The sequence below is a fragment of the Arachis ipaensis genome, chromosome B1 (assembly GCF_059453495.1).
Source record: "Arachis ipaensis isolate K30076 ecotype BB chromosome B1, ASM5945349v1, whole genome shotgun sequence".
Taxonomy (NCBI): domain Eukaryota; kingdom Viridiplantae; phylum Streptophyta; class Magnoliopsida; order Fabales; family Fabaceae; genus Arachis; species Arachis ipaensis.
This window is the reverse complement of record NC_142436.1, coordinates 107,053,532-107,070,648: the sequence shown is the minus strand read 5'-3', so window position 1 is coordinate 107,070,648 and position 17,117 is coordinate 107,053,532. Positions and strand designations below refer to the sequence as shown.

Sequence of the window (17,117 nt, the reverse complement as noted above, 5' to 3'; positions counted from 1 at the left end):
ACTAACGTTGGCTTCTCTTCCCCCTTTAACGTTAGAGGCTACGTTAACTAGGTTAACGTGGGCTCTAACGTGGCCACTCATGAGTGTTTGCCAACGTTAGTGACAATGTTAAGTGTCACTAACGTTGGCTCAACTTTCCTTTTCCACGTTAGAGTTCACGTTAACTTAGTTAACGTGACTCTTAACGTGGGCAATGATGGCTTTGAGAGTGTCATTGGCAATCACTTTTCTCATTTAACCTTGCAAGTTACCTCCCTTTCCTTGCTTCCTTTGCTCCTGAAATCAAGCAACAGAGTGCATCAAAGTTCTAGTCCAAGTCATGGGTAATGCAGCATACAATTTGTCAATAAATTCATGCAAAATCCTCATGAAATAATGTAAAATGCACAATGTATGCTTGAATCAAGGTGTAGGTGAATATCTACCCAAAACTAGCTTATTTCCTAAAGAAATGCATGAAACTACCCTAAAAACAATAAAGAAAAGGTCAGTAAAACTGGCCAAGATGCCCTGGCATCACTCCTCTGTTGTAGTTGTCCCTCCAGCAATGGTTGGAATTATCTCTCCAACCTTGGTTGGAGTTGTCCTGCCATCCTTGGTTATAGTTCCCACCTTGGTTGTAGTTGCCGCCTTGTTGATTGTATCCTTGACTCGGGCGGTCATAGAAGTTATGAGTAGCTGCCACAGTATTGTTTTCTTGTTGGAGTTGCGGGCATTCATCAGTATAATGACTATTATCGGCACAGATTTCGCATACTCTTTGGGAGACTAACTGTTGGCTTTGTTGTGGTGGGGAAGGCTGAGTTTGTTGTTGATTCAACTGCATCTGCTTCAGTAGGTTGGTCATTTCACATATACTCTGTGTAAGAGCAAAAGTCTCAGTACTAGAGGAAACCTCTGCAACAGCTTTTGAGTGGCTGCTCCTGTGCTTGTGATTTCGAGTGGACTCAGCTAAGTCACTGATCAATTGCCATGCTTCATCTACGGTCTTGTACTTTTTTAGAGAACCATTACTAGCACCATCTAGTGTAGTTTTATCCCTAGGCTTCATCCATTGAGTGAAGTAACTGATTAACACTAGGCTGTCAATCATGTGATGAGGGCATGCGTCTAGAAGGTTCTTAAAGCGCTCCCAGTACTCATAGAGAGTTTCTAATTCACCTTGGACAATGCAGGAGATCTCTTACCTCAATCTATATGTGACTTCAGCTGGAAAGTATTTTTCCAAAAATTCTCTCCTGAGCGTATCCCAGTTGGTAACAGTTGCTTCAGGTTGGGAGTAGTACCACTTCCTCGCCTTTCCCTCAAGAGAAAACGGGAAGGCGATTAACAAAATATAAGTTTCATTTGCACCATGACTCCTAATAGTGGAACAGGCAGTCTAAAAATCCCTTAGGTACTTGATAGGCTCCTGAGCAAGTAAGCCATGAAACTTGGACATCAAGTTGATTAGTGCAGTTTTCAGTTTAAAATCTGCAGCCAGAGTTGGATGATGCACTTGATACGGCTGCAGTGTAAAGTTCTGCAGCTCCAACTTCCTGGAGAGTAATCCTCCTAGGTGCTGCCATTCTATCTGCACGTGAATCAACTGAATCAGTAGTAAAGGAGCTTGTTTCGCTCTTAGATGGTGGTTCAGATTCACCCTGAGATGAGACTGGTGAATCGATAACAATCACTTCACCACCCTCAGAGGCTAACCGACGTCGAGCTCGCCTAATACGTGAAATAGTTCTTTCAATTTTAGGGTCAAATGCGACTAAGCTCGGATCAAGAAATGAACGCGTCATTCAATGAGAGAAAGATATAGCTCATGGTAACAAAATAAAATAAAATATGAAAATAAAAATAAAAATATGTACACTAATTAATAATTTAGCACACAATTACAACTCTCCGGCAATGGCGCCAAAAATTGGTGCATGGCAGAAATTTGGCCAATTAAGAGATTGTAATATAAGAACAACGTTGCGAGTATAGCTCTTAACCAGCTGAAATTCGCCGCATCAATTTAGAAAGGTGTCACAAAAATTAGAATAAAAATACTGGGAGTATGAGTCCTAGGTCGTCTCCCAACGAGTTGCTAGAAAGGGTGCTAAGTTATTAATCAGGAGTTTTCAGATAGTTTTGAGAGTTGAATAACAGAAAATAAACAATTGTAATTTAGTGCAATGAAAATTAAAAGGGAATTTATATTATTCAAATTAAAAAGCCTTGACTGGGGGAATGATTAATTAGAAGTTCTGTCCTTGTTGGAATTCTCTCAAGTGTAGTATAAAGAGGTTGTTATTTTCACTTAGTTAACCCTTACTAAATAAAGAAAAGTTAAGTGATTGAGCTAACTCGTATTCGTAAATCCTAGTCCTCTCCCTTGGGAAGGTCTAGCGTTAGTAAATACAGAATTAGCCAACAACTTCCAATTTAACTAACCACTTGAGCATTCCAACTCAAGTGTCTCCTCTTAATCAACCCCCATGTCAAGTAGGGAATCTACTCTATTGATATGGATACCATCTTCGTTATTGGGAGTTTAGAATAGAAAAGAGACATAATAATTTAAATAAAATTGAGATTCAAAATTAATTAAAAGTAAAAGTAATCCTTTGCATTAACAATCCATGAAAATAATCCAATTACCACTCTAAATAAGAATTAAGAATATGGAATAAATAAATAAAAAAGTAAGGAAACAAACTAGAATAGTATCTTCAACAGAGGTGATGACTCTTCAATATCCAAAAGCAAAAGCAATAAAACTAATAAACTATGAATGTAAACAAAACCTAGAGGAAGAGTAATTTCTCTCTAGATTCAGATCTAAAACCTAAAAAACTATCCTAATGAGAATGTGTGAATGTGTGTTGAGTCTCTGCATGTTCCCTAGCTTTAGTCTGTGTTTCTGGGCCAAAAACTGGGTCAAAACGCGGCCCGAAATCGCCCGCAGCATTTTCTGTTAATTCTGCAGATCGTGCATGTCATGCGTACGCGTCAACCACGCGTACGCGTCATTTGGCAAATTTCTTTTTCACACGTACGTGTCGTCCACGCGTGCGCATCTTTTGTGCAGACTCCAATCCACGTGTACGCGTCAGGCACGCGCACACATCGCTGCAATTTTCTCCATGTCGTGCGCACGCGTGAGCCATGCATGCGCGTCGATGCTCGCTGGTCATCTTCTTAGTTTCTTGTGTTCCTTCCATTTTTGCAAGCTTCCTCTCCATTTTCTAAGTCATTCCTGTCCTATAAAGCCTGAAACACTTAACACACGGATCACGGCATCGAATGGTATAAAGGAGAATTGAAATATACAAATTAAAGATCTCCTGGAAGCAAGTTTTCAACCATAGAATAGAACTAGGAAGGGAAATGTAAAACCATGCAAATCATATGAATAAGTGGGTGAAGACTTGATGAAACCACTCAATTAAACACAAGATAAACCATAAAATAGTGGTTTATCAATAGATAATTAGAAACCTCGAATAAAACAAAAAAAGTTGTACGGTGGTAAAGAAAATAAAAAATCTCAATCACATTAATAAAACTTTGGGGTACTTCCTTTTTTTTCTTTTTTCTTTTTTTGCTTTGCTTTTTATGTATATTTGTAACTTGTTAGTATTTATCTTTTGACTTTTGTATCAATGATCTTGACTTGCCAACATTTCTCTGATTTTTTTTTCGCATACTTTTTGGTGTTTATTAATGTGTTTATGAATGTCTTCAAATTTCTGATTTTAACTGTTTGTGCTTTGAAAATTTGAAAATATGAATATTGGTGCATTTGGTCTGATCTCTTGAAATTTTGCCCAGTAACAAATAGATTCAATTTTTTGGTTAAAACTTCCAAGCAACTCAAATTTTGTCTATAATTTGATCGTGTCATGGCAAGTTACAATGCACATTTTTCATTCTTTTCACTTTATGATTCTGCTATTAATTTTTGTGTAGCTCTACCTTGATTGTTTTGTTATTTTTGAAATTGCAATTTAACCTTTTATATGTGTACTATAAATTCTTTGCTTTTCTTTATTTGTTTCACTTGAATGAGATTCTAAAAAAGTGTTTAGAGAATTACTTCTAAGAGTTCCTCCATTTCTCAACCTAACTATGAGGCTACGAAAGTCCTTTTCATTACTCATTCCCCTTTATTTCATAACACCCTTCCTCCTCTATTCTCATGGTTTTCACTTGGCTAATAGATTGTCCTCCTAAAATAATGTAACAATTATCGATTAAGTTTTGTGATATGCCGAAGGATTGGATAGATCTATCAAGGTATAGCAAAGAGTATATCAATGGTGTTAACCGTTTCTTAGACTTTGCGTACTCTAAGGGAGAACCAGAAGGACAACAAATCCAATGTCCTTGTAAGAGGTGTTGCAACATTAATTGGTATAGAAGAGGTATTGTCTTTGACCATTTAGTAGTTGATGATTTGTTAAAGGATATAAATCATGGATTAATCACGGTGAATGGAAAATTCCAATGGTGGTTGATGATGAGATAAATGATGAAGAAGGTGCACATGATGACATCGAAGGGTTGCTTAATGATGCATTTGGAGATGTGTTTAAAAATTTTTATAATTTAATAGATGGGGCAAGTCAAGAGTTATATCTTGGTTGCAAAAATTTTTTTACATTATCATTTATCATCCGTCTGTACTTGTTAAAGTGTTTGCACGGGTGGAGCAATGCCTCATTCACTTCCCTTCTTGAGCTATTGAAGGAGGCAATGCCAGACATTAACATACCTTCATCTTCAATAAGATGAAGGCTATGATAAGAGATTTAGGTCTCGAATATAAAAAAATCAATGCTTGTCCTAAGGATTGCCTCCTGTATAAGAAATAACTAAAGGATGAAAAACAATGTTGTGTGTACAGAACTTCTCGATATACTAAAACTTTAATGATAATAGTGAGATCCAACCTCCCAAGAAAGGTCATCCTATTCTTCCAAAGACTATGAGATACTTTTCTATAATTCCAAAACTTCAGAGATTATTTATGTGCTCAAAGACGGAAGCTAGTTTGAGGTGGCATGATGAGGAGCGCGTTAAGGATGGGACGTTAAAGCATCTTGCTAATGGCCTTGCATAGAAAAAGTTTAATGAAATTAATGAAGATTTTTCAAAAAAAAAAAAATTAGGCAATATTAGACTAGGCATGTCAAGTGATGGGTTCAACCCATTTCATAGCATGAACATTTCATGGAGCATGTGACCTGTGATGTTGATGGCATATAACTTGTCTCCATGGATGTGCATGAAAATCGAATATTGTATGCTTTCTTTGCTTATTCCTGGCCCACAATCACTTGGTAAAGATATTTATATCTATCTACAGCCATTGATAGAAGACTTGAAGTTATTGTGGAATGAGACCTTTCAAATATGTGCAGCTCTTTTGTGGACAATCAATAATTTTCCTGCATATGCTATGTTGTTGGGGTGGAGTACAAAAGAAAAAATGGCTTGCCCTTGTTGCAACAAAAATACCTCTTCTCTACAACTAAAACATAGTCGTAAGATGGTTCATATGGACCATTGTGTCTTTTTACCCATGGATCATCCATAGAGAACCAATACAAGGTCTTTTAATGGGAAGATGGAATTAAGGCCCCCTCCACCTGTTATAGAAGGAACGGAAATTTTTGAGATACTGCAAAATATTGAGAATATTTTTGTGAAGAAGCAAAGTACATCAAATGGTTTCCCATGGAATTGGAAAAAAGATCAATTTCCTTTTATTTGCCTTACTGGCATAAGAACCCATTGCGTCACAACTTGGGTGTCATGCACATAGAGAAGAACATAATTGACAATGTAATTGGAACTCTTTTAGATATTACAGGCAAGACAAAGGACCATTTGAATGCTCGATATGACTTAATAGATTCAGGGATCTGGAAAAATCTTCAACCAAAGGAGGTGAATCATGGCAAGAGAACAAAGTTGGCAAAGGCATGCTTTTTTATGACTGCGGCAAAGAAGCCAAATTTCTGTGGTATTTTGAAGACGTCAAAGCTACCAGATGGTAGTGCTTCAAATATATCACGATGTGTCCATCTAGGAGAAATAAAAGTTTCTGGTTATAAGACCTACGATGCTCACCTTATGCTACACTATTTACTACCAATACCGATTAAAAGCATCCTTCCTGATCATGTGGCCATTCCGTTGATTAGACTATGTTTTTTTTGTCGCTTATGCAAAAATTTCATCACATTGGAAGAGATAGATTGACTGGCATTAGAGATTATGAAAACATTATGCACCCTTGAGAGGACATATTCTCCTTGTTTTTGTGACGTAATGGTTCATCTTCCAATTCATTTAACAAGTGAGGTGAGATTGGGTGGTCCGGTGCAGTTTTGTTGGATGTATCCTCCAGAAAGATACATGTGTACATTAAGGTCCTATGTTTGCAACAAAATTCGCCTCAAAGGTTCTATTGCAGAGGCATATCTGGCTGAGGAGTGCTTAAATTTTTGCTCAAGATACTTGCATAGAAGTGTGTGAACAAGACTTAATAAGCAACCTTGGAATGACGATGATCCTAACAAAGACAAAGTTGTGCCATCAAAACATTTTTCTAACAAAGGTCGTTCATTAGGCGTAGGAAATGGAGAACCAATTAACATCAATGACATATCAAGTGCCCAAGCCATGTGTATGTATTACATAATTGTGAAGAAGTCGCAGATTATGTTAGGTAACTTTAACACAAGTTATTTCTAATTCACTAAATCAATTGCAGTTATATTTTTTTCTAATACATAACTATTTGATGGACTACAATTCACTCCCCATATAAAATGAATCCGTTCTTTGGCAAGCGTACTGGTGTACGAAATTGTGATCATCAATGGCGCCAACAACTTGGTACGCACAATTGTAATCTCAACTCTTTATCACAACTCCGCACAACTAACCAGCAAGTGCACTGGGTCGTCCAAGTAATAAACCTTATGCAAGTAAGGGTCGATCCCACGGAGACTGTCGGCTTGAAGCAAGCTATGGTCATCTTGTAAATCTTAGTCAGGCGGATTCAAATGGTCATGGAGGATTGATAATTAAAAGATGAATAAAACATAAAATAAAGATAGAGATACTTATGTAATTCATTGGTGAGAATTTCAGATAAGCGTATGAAGATGCTTTGTTCCCCCTAAACTTCTGCTTTCCTATTGCCTTCATCCAATCATTCATACTCCTTTCCATGGCAAGCTTTATGTTGGGCATCACCGTTGTCAATGGCTACTTCCCGTCCTCTCAGTGATAATGTTCTACGCACGCTGTCACCGCACGGCTAATCATCTGTCGGTTCTCGATCATGTTGGAATAGGATCCATTAATCCTTTTGCGTCTGTCACACGCCCAACACTCGCGAGTTTAAAGCTCGTCACAGTCATCCCTTCCCAGATCCTACTCAGAATACCACAGACAAGGTTTAGACGTTCCAGATCTCAGGAATGGCCGCCAATAATTCTAGCCTATACCACGAAGGTTCTAATCTTAGATTAGAAACCCAAGAGATACACATTCAAGCTTGTTTGCATGTAGAACGGAAGTGGTTGTCAGGCACACGTTCATAGGTGATAATGGTGATGAGTTTCACATAATCATCACATTCATCATGTTCTTGTGTGCGAATGAATATCTTAGAGAACAAGTAGGCGTGAATTGAATAGAAAAACAGTAGTACTTTGCATTAATTCATGAAGAACAGCAGAGCTCCACACCTTAATCTATGGTGTGTAGAAACTCCAGTGTTGAAAATACAAAAGTGATAATGGTGGTCATTGGCTTTGGCCCCAGAGAGGGAACCCCAAGAACCAAGATCCCCAAAATGCAATAGCAAAAGGTCCTATTTATAGAAAACTAGTAGCCTAGGGTTACAGAAATAGGTAATTAATGCAGAAATCTTCTTTCGGGCCCACTTGGTGTGTGTCTAGGCTGAGCATTGAAGCTTCCATGTGTAGAGACTTTTCTTGGAGTTAAACGCCAGCTTTTGTGCCAGTTTGGGCGCTTAACTCCAGCTTTTGTGCCAGTTCTGGCGTTTTGACGCCAGAATTCTTAAGCTGAATTGGAACGCCTATTTGAGCCATCAAATCTCAGGCAAAGTATGAACTATTATATATTGCTGGAAAGCCCAGAATGTCTACTTTCTAACGCAATTGAGAGCGCACCAATTGGGCTTTTGTAGCTCTAGAAAATCTACTTCGAGGGCAGGGAGGTCAGAATCCAACAGCATCTGCAGTCCTTTTTCAGCCTCTGAATCAGATTTTTGCTCAGGTCCCTTAATTTCAGCCAGAAAATACCTGAAATCACAGAAAAACACACAAACTCATAGTAAAGTCCAGAAATATGATTTTTATTTAAAAACTAATAAAAACATAATAAAAACTAACTAAAATATACTAAAAATATACTAAAAACAATGCCAAAAAGCGTATAAATTATCCGCTCATCACAACACCAAACTTAAATTGTTGCTTGTCCCCAAGCAACTAAAACTCAAATAGGATAAAAAGAATAGAATGTACAATGAATTCCAAAAACATCTATGAAGATCAGTATTAATTAGATGAGCGGGGCTTTTAGCTTTTTGCTTCTGAATAGTTTTGGCATCTCACTTTATCCTTTGATGTTCAGAATGATTGGCATCTATAGGAACCTAGAATTCAGATAGTGTTATTGATTCTCCTAGTTAAGTATGTTGATTCTTGAACACATCTACTTTATGAGTCTTGGCCGTGACCCAAAGCATTTTGTTTTTCAGTATTACCACCGGATACATAAATGCCACAGACACATAACTGGGTGAACCTTTTCAGATTGTGACTCAGCTTTGCTAGAGTCCCCAGTTAGAGGTGTCCAGAGCTCTTAAGCACACTCTTTTTGCTTTTGGACCACGACTTTAACCGCTCAGTCTCAAGTTTTTACTTGACACTTTCACGCCACAAGCACATGGTTAGGGACAGCTTGGTTTAGCCGCTTAGGCCAGGATTTTATTCCTGTGGGCCCTCCTATCCACTGATACTCAAAGCCTTGGATCCCCTTTTTTATTTCACCCTTGCCTTTTGGTTTAAAGGGCTATTGGCTTTTTCTGCTTGCTTTTTCTTTTTCTTTCTCTTTTTTTTTGCAAGCTTTTCACTGCTTTTTCTTGCTTCTAGAATCAATTTTATGATTTTTCAGATTATCAAATAACATTTCTCCTTTTCCATCATTCTTTCAAGAGCCAACAATTTTAACATTCATGAATCAACAATATCAAAAATATGCACTGTTCAAGCATTCATTCAGAAAACACAAAGTATTGCCACCACATCAAAATAATTAAACTGTTTTAAAATTCGAAATTCATGCACTTCTTTTCCTTTTCAATTAAAACACTCTTTATTTAAGAAAGGTGATGGATTCATTTTCATAGCTTTAAGGCATAGACACTTAGACACTAGTGATCATGTAATAAAGACACAAACATAAATAGACATAAGGCATAATTTTCGAAAAAACAGAAAATAAAGAACAAGGAAATTAAAGAACGGGCCCACCTTAGTGATGGCGGCTTGTTCTTCCTCTTGAAGATCTTATGGAGTGCTTGAGCTCCTTAATGTCTCTTCCTTGCCTTTGTTGCTCCTCTCTCATAACTCTTTGGTCTTCTCTAATTTCATGGAGGAGGATAGAATGCTCTTGGTACTCCACCCTTAGTTGTCCCATATTGGAACTCAATTCTCCTAGGGAAGTGTTGATTTGCTCCCAATAGTTTTATGGAGGAAAATGCATCCCTTGAGGCATCTCAGGGATTTCATGATGAGGATTTTCCTCATGTTCTTGTCCATGAGTGGGATCTCTTCTTTGCTCTATCCTTTTCTTAGTGATGGGCTTGTCTTCATCAATGAGGATGTCTTCCTCTATGTCAATTCCAGCCGAATTGCAAAGGTGACCAATGAGATGAGGGAAGGCTAACCTTGCCAAAGTGGAGGACTTGTCCGCCACCTTGTAGAGTTCTTGGGATATAACCTCATGAACTTCTACTTCCTCTCCAATCATGATGCTATGGATCATGATCGCCCGGTCTATAGTAACTTCAGACCGGTTGCTAGTGGGAATGATTGAGCGTTGGATGAACTCCAACTATCCCCTAGCCACGGGCTTGAGGTCATGCCTTCTTTGTTGAACCGACTTTCCTCTTAAATCTCTCTTCCATTGAGCGCCCTCTTCACAAATGTCTATGAGGATTTGGTCCAACCTTTGACCAAAGTTGACCCTTCTAGTGTAGGGGTGTGCATCTCCTTGCATCATGGGCAAGTTGAATGCCAACCTTACATTTTCCGGACTGAAATCTAAGTATTTCCCTCAGACCATTGTAAGCCAATTCTTAGGGTTTGGGTTCATACTTTGATCATGGTTCTTGGTGATCCATGCATTGGCATAGAACTCTTGAACCATTAGGATTCTGACTTGTTGAATAGGGTTGATGAGAACTTCCCAACCTCTTCTTCGGATCTCATGTCAGATCTCCGGATACTCATTCTTTTTGAGCTTGAAAGGGACCTCGAGGATCACCTTCTTCTTGGCCACAACTTCATAGAAGTGGTCTTAATATGATGCACCCTTGAGAGGAATCTCTCAATCTCCCATGACTCGGAGGTGGAAGCTTTTGCTTTCCCTTTCCTCTTTCTAGAGGTTTCTCCAGCCTTTGGTGCCATTAATGGTTATGGAAAAACAAAAATCTTTAGCTTTTACCACAACAAACTTAGAAGGTTTGTGATGAGCGGATAATTTATACGCTTTTTTGCATTGTTTTTAGTATGTTTTTAGTAGAATCTAGTTACTTTTAGGGATGTTTTTATTAGTTTTTATGTTAAATTCACATTTCTGGACTTTACTATGAGTTTGTGTGTTTTTCTATGATTTCAGGTATTTTCTGGCAGAAATTGAGGGACTTGAGCAAAAATCAGATTCAAAGGTAGAAGAAGGACTGCTGATGCTGTTGGATTCTGACCTCCCTGCACTCAAAGTGGATTTTCTGGAGCTACAGAACTCAAAATGGCGCGCTTCCAATTGCGTTAAAAAGTAGACATCCAGGGCTTTCCAGAAATATATAATAATTTATACTTTGGCCGAGTTTAGACGACGCAAAAGGGCATTGAACGCCAGTTCTATGCTGCTGTCTGGAGTTAAACGCCAGAAACACGTCACAACCCAGAGTTGAATGCCAAAAACACGTTACAACTTGGCGTTCAACTCCAGAAGAAGCCTCTGCACGTGTAACATTCAAGCTCAGCCCAAGCACACACCAAGTGGGCCCCGGAAGTAGATTTATGCATCAATTACTTACTTCTGTAAACCCTAGTAGCTAGTTTATTATAAATAGAACTTTTTACTATTGTATTAGACATCCTGGATTGTAATTTTGATCCTGTGATCATGTTTTGGGGGCTGGCCATTCGGCCATGCCTGAACCTTCATCACTTATGTATTTTCAATGGTAGAGTTTCTACACTCCATAGATTAAGGTGTGGAGCTCTGTTGTTCCTCAAGAATTAATGCAAAGTACTACTGTTTTTCTATTCAATTCAACTTATTCCGCTTCTAAGATATTCATTCGCACTTCAACATGAATGTGATGAACGTGACAATCATCATCATTCCCTATGAACGCGTGCCTGACAACCACTTCCGTTCTACCTTAGATTGAATGAGTATCTCTTGGATCTCTTAATCAGAATCTTCGTGGTATAAGCTAGATTGATGGTGGCATTCATGAGAGTCCGGAAAGTCTAAACCTTGTCTGTGGTATTCCAAGTAGGACTCTGGGATTGAATGACTGTGACGAATTTCAAACTCGCGAGTGCTGGGCGTAGTGACAGACGCAAAAGGAGGGTGAAATCCTATTCCAGTATGATCGAGAATCTCAAATGATTAGCCGTGCTGTGACAGAGCATTTGGACCATTTTCACAAGAGGACAGGATGCAGCCATTGACCACGATGATGCCTCCAGATGATTAGCCATGCAGTGACAGCGCATCGGACCATTTTCCAGAGAGGATGAAAAGTAGCCATTGACAATGGTGATGTCCTTACATAAAGCCAGCCATGGAAAGGAGTAAGACTGATTAGATGAAGACAGCAGGAAAGCAGAGATTCAGAGGAACGAACGCATCTCCATACACTTATCTGAAATTCTCACTAATGATATACATAAGTATTTCTATCTTTATTTTCTGTCTATTTATTGTTCAATTTTCAAAAACTCCATAATTAATTATTATCCGCCTGACTAAGATTTACAAGATGACCATTGCTTGCTTCATACCAACAATCTCCGTGGGATCGACCCTTACTCACGTAAGGTTTTATTACTTGGACGACCCAGTGCACTTGCTGGTTAGTTGTATCGAAGTTGTGAATGAAAAACGATTTATTAAGACGTGCGTACAAAGTTTTTGGCGCCGTTGCCTGAGATCACAATTTCGTGCACCAGTTTGCTCATCCTCGAGCAAAAGAAGAAAGAAGAGAGTAGAAGAAGAAGAAATAGAGGAGATGGAGGGGGCTTAGTGTTTCGGCTAAGGGGGAGAAGTAGTGTGTATGTTGAGTAAAAATGAAGGAGTGAAGATGGGTTTATATAGGAGTGGAGAGGGGGGTATGGTTCGGCCATTATGGGTGGGTTTGGGTGGGAAAGTGGTTTGAATTTGAATGGTGAGAAGTTTTTTGGGGAAGAGGTATTGAGGTTATTGGTGAATAGGTGAAGAAAAGAGAGAGATGTGGGGTAGGTGGGGAACCTGTGGGGTCCACAGATCCTGAGGTGTCAAGGATATCTCATCCCTGCACCAAGTGGCGTGCAAAAATGGCCCTTGCTGCCAATCCTGGCATTAAACGCCAGGCTGCTGCCCATTTCTGGCGTTTAACGCTAGCTTCTTGCCCATTCCTGGCATTAAATGCCAGTCTGGTGCCCATTTCTGGCGTTAAACGCCCAGAATGGTGCCAGATTGGGCGTTTAACGCCCATTCTGCTACCTTACTGGCGTTTAAACGGCAGTAAGTTTCTCCTCCAGGGTGTTCTATTTTTCATTCTGTTTTTCAGTCTGTTTTTGCTTTTTCAATTATTTTTGTGACTTCACATGATCATCAACCTACAGAAAATAAAAATAACAAAAGAAAATAGAAATTTAACATAGATAATTAAAGATTGGGTTGCCTCCCAACAAGCACTTCTTTAATGTCTTATAGCTTGACAGTGGGCTCTCATGGAGCCTCACAGATGTTCAGAGCAATGTTGGAACCTCCCAACACCAAACTTAGAGTTTGAATGTGGGGGTTCAACACCAAACTTAAAGTTTGGTTGTGGCCTCCCAACACCAAACTTAGAGTTTGACTGTGGGGGCTCTGTCTGACTCTGTATTGAGAGAAGCTCTTCATGCTTTCTCTCCATGGTTACAGAGGGATATCCTTGAGCTTTAAACACAAGGGAGTCTTCATTCACTTGAATGATCAATTCTCCTCTGTCAGCATCAATTACAGCTTTTGCTGTGGCTAGGAAGGGTCTGCTAAGGATGATGGATTCATCCATACACTTCCCAGTCTCTAGGATTATGAAATCCGCAGGGATGTAGTGGCCTTCAACCTTTACCAAGATATCCTCTACAAGTCCATAAGCCTGTTTCTTTAAATTGTCTGCCATCTCTAGTGAGATTCTAGCAGCTTGTACCTCAATGATCCCCAGCTTCTCCATTACAGAGAGAGGCATGAGGTTTATGCTTGATCCTAGGTCACACAGAGCTTTTTCAAAGGTCATGTGCCTATGGTACAAGGTATTGAGAATTTTCCAGGATCTTGTCTCTTTTGAGGTAATCTCTGCCTAGTCAAGTCATCCAGTTCTTTGATGAGCAATGGGGGTCCATCCTCCCAAGTCTCATTACCAAATAACTTGGCATTTAGTTTCATGATTGCTCCAAGGTACTTAGAAACTTGCTCTTCAGTAACATCTTCATCCTCTTTAGAGGAAGAATACTCATCAAAGCTCATGAATGGCAGAAGTAAATTCAATGGAATCTCTATGGTCTCTGTGTGAGCCTCAGATTCCCATGGTTCCTCATCAGGGAATTCCATGGAGGCCAGTGGACGTCCATTGAGGTCTTCCTCAGTGGAGATCACTGCCTCTTCCTCCTCTCCAAGTTCGGCCATGTGAGATGTGGTTATGGCCTTGCACTCTCTTTTTGGATTCTCTTCTGTATTGCTTGGGAGAGTACTAGGAGGGAGTTCAGTAATTTTCTTACTCAGCTGACCCACTTGCGCCTCCAAATTTCTAATGGAGGACATTGTTTCAGTCATGAAACTTTGAGTGGTTTTAATTAGATCAGAGACTACAGTTGCTAATTCAGAGTAGCTCTGCTTAGAATTCTCTGTCTGTTGCTGAGAAGATGATGGAAAAGGCTTGCTATTGCTAAACCTATTTCTTCCACCATTATTGTTAATTAGAGCCTTGTTGAGGCCTCTGTTGGTCCTTCCATGAGAGATTTGGATGATTTCTCCATAAAGGATTGTAAGTGTTTCCATAGGAATCTCCCATGTAATTCACCTCTTCCATTGTTGGGTTCTCAGGATCATAAGCTTCTTCTTTAAATGAAGCTTCTTTGGTACTGCCTGTTGCTGCTTGCATTTCAGACAGAATCTAAGAAATCATATTGACTTGTTGAGTCAATATTTTGTTCTGAGCCAGTATGGCATTCAGAGTATCAATCTCAAGAACTCCTTTCTTCTGATTTGTCCCATTATTCACAGGATTCCTTTCAGAGGTGTACATGAATTGGTTATTTGCAACCATTTCAATGAGTTCCTGAGCTTTTGCAGGCGTCTTCTTCAGATGAAGAGATCCTCCAGCAGAGCTGTCCAATGACATTTTGGACAATTCAGACAAACCATCATAGAAGATACCTATGATGCTTCATTCTAAAAGCATGTCAGAAGGACACCTTCGGATCAATTGCTTGTATCTTTCCCATGCTTTATAGAGGGATTCACCTTCCTTCTGTCTGAAGGTTTGGACTTCCACTCTAAGCTTTCTCAATTTTTGAGGTGGAAAGAACTTTGCCAAGAAAGCATTAACTAGCTTTTCCCAAGAGTTCAGGCTTTCTTTAGGTTGTGAATCCAACCATGTTCTAGCTCTGTCTCTTATAGCAAAGGGAAAAAGCATAAGCTTGTAGACCTCGGGATCAACCCCATTAGTCTTGACAGTGTCACAGATTTGTAAGAATTCAGCTAAGAACTGATGAGGATCTTCCAATGGAAGTCCATGAAACTTGCAATTCTATTGCATTAGAGAAACTAATTGAGGCTTAAGCTCAAAATTGTTTGCTCCAATGGCAGGGATAGAGATGCTTCTCCCATAGAAGTCCGGAGTAGGTGCAGTAAAGTCACCAAGCACCTTCCTTGCATTGTTGGCATTGTTGTTATTTTCGGCTGCCATGGCTTCTTCTTGTTTGAAAATTTCTGTTAGGTCCTCTCCAGAGAGTTGTACTTTAGCTTCTCTTAGCTTTCTCTTCAAGGTCCTTTCAGGTTCAGGATCAGCCTCAACAAGAATGTCTTTGTCCTTACTCTTGCTCATATGAAAGAGAGAAGAAGAAAGTATGAAATCCTCTATGTCACAGTATAGAGATTCCTTGAGGTGTTAGAGGAAAAGAAAAATAGAAGGAGGAGGTAGAAAGAGAAGAATTCGAACTTATCAAGAGGGATAGAGTTCGAATTGTTGATAGTGGAGGAGTGTTAGTCCTTAAATAGAAGGATGTGAGAAGAGGGGAAGAATTTTCGAAATTGAAGTAAAAGATTTTGAAATAATTAAAAGAAATTTTGAAAATTTGGTAAAGGTTTTTCGAAAATTAAGATTGGGAAAGAAATTAAGTGATTTTTGAAAAATATTTTGAAATTAGAAATCAAAAAGATATGATTCAAACTTAATCTTGAAAAAGATGTGATTGAAAAGATATGATTGAAAAGATATGATTGAAAATCAAATTAAAAAGAGAAAGTTTTAAAATTAAAGTTGATTACTTGACTAACAAGAAATTAGAAGATATGATTCTAGAGTTAAAACTTTTGATCCTTTCTTAATAGGCAAGTAACAACTAGAAAATCTTGAATTAAATTATTAGTTGTAGCAAGGATTTTCGAAAATAGTAATAAATAAAAAAATTGAAAAGAAATTGATTTTGAAAAGATATGATTGAAAAGATATGATTTGAAAAAGATTTGATTTTGAAGAATTATGAAAACTTGAAAAAAATTTGAATTAAAAACAAAATCTTCCCTCTTATGTCATCCTAGCGTTAAACACCCAAAATGGCATCCATTCTGGCGTTTAACGCCCAAAATGCTACCTTTTTGGGCGTTAAACGCCCAGCCAGGGTACCTGGCTGGCGTTTAAACGCCAGTTTTCCTTCTTCACGGGGCGTTTTGAATGCCTAGCTTTTTCTGTGTAATTCCTCTGCTGAATGTTCTGAATCTTCAATTTTCTGTGTTATTGACTTGAAAAGACACAATTTTAAAATTTTTTTTTTGAATTTTTAATGATGAGAAACAATAGAAATGCAACTAATATCAAATAAACAATGCATGCAAGACACCAAACTTAGAAGTTTGTATACTAAGGACTATAACAATTTGAAAATGCATGTAAGAAACAACAAAAGACACAGAATAAGAGAAATTAAAGATCAGAGCACTAAAATCATCAAGAACAACTTGAAGATCAATGAAGAACATAATGCATATATTCAAAAAAATGCAAGAAGAATAAAGACATGCAATTGACACCAAACTTAAAAATTGATATTAGACTCAAACAAGAAACATAAAATATTTTTGATTTTTATGGTTTTATAAATTTTTTGTGATTTTTCGAAAATTGAGTGGAAAAGAAAATAAAGGGGTTCAAAATTTTTAATAAGAGTTCCAGGAATCATTGCAATGCTAGTCTAAGACTCCGGTCCAGGAATTAGACATGGCTTACTAGCCAGCCAAGCTTTCAATGAAAGCTCCGGTCCAAAACACTAGACATGGCCAATGGCCAGCCAAGCTTTAGCAGATCATTGCTAACAACAGCAAAATTGATA

General features: G+C 38.5%; 1 long non-coding RNA gene and 1 other non-coding gene across 2 annotated transcripts in view; both read left to right on the top strand.

Moving 5' to 3' along the window:
* Window positions 1-5,356, top strand: part of LOC148577821 (uncharacterized) — a 134,843-nt gene extending 129,487 nt beyond the window's left edge. The window contains exon 3 of the long non-coding RNA XR_015902751.1: window positions 3,463-5,356. This is a non-coding gene — a long non-coding RNA (uncharacterized LOC148577821). The remainder of the gene's footprint in view (window positions 1-3,462) is intronic.
* On the top strand, window positions 1,092-1,195 carry LOC148577822 (small nucleolar RNA R71). Its single transcript, XR_015903922.1, has one exon. It is a non-coding gene; the product is annotated as a small nucleolar RNA R71 (small nucleolar RNA).
* Window positions 5,357-17,117: the final 11,761 nt, after the last annotated feature.